This window comes from Etheostoma spectabile, chromosome 8, assembly GCF_008692095.1.
Source record: "Etheostoma spectabile isolate EspeVRDwgs_2016 chromosome 8, UIUC_Espe_1.0, whole genome shotgun sequence".
Classification (NCBI taxonomy): domain Eukaryota; kingdom Metazoa; phylum Chordata; class Actinopteri; order Perciformes; family Percidae; genus Etheostoma; species Etheostoma spectabile.
In genome coordinates this window covers 1,860,697-1,860,900 of record NC_045740.1, presented here as the reverse complement: position 1 = coordinate 1,860,900, position 204 = coordinate 1,860,697, and the positions used below count along the sequence as shown (strand labels likewise).

At 30.9% G+C, this 204-nt stretch overlaps 1 protein-coding gene across 2 annotated transcripts in view; it reads right to left on the bottom strand.

The window, feature by feature from the left end:
• Positions 1–204, bottom strand: part of ppm1h (protein phosphatase, Mg2+/Mn2+ dependent, 1H) — a 37,197-nt gene that overhangs the window by 32,816 nt on the left and 4,177 nt on the right. The gene's annotated exons all lie outside the window — the stretch shown is intronic.

Here is a 204-nt window from a genome sequence, read left to right as displayed (position 1 = left end):
AACCAAAAAAGGCGAGTAGAGTCGAGTAGATACCACGCAGTGGAAAACCGCCATAAATAATGTAGATAGTGAGTTTTAATCACAGTATAATTGACCATTTCCTTTAGACTGTTTTAAACTAAACAACATTTCTTATTCAAATGCTTTAAACAAACATTTTACAACAATGCTGTACTTTGATACAACTGTAAGATAGTTTTAATT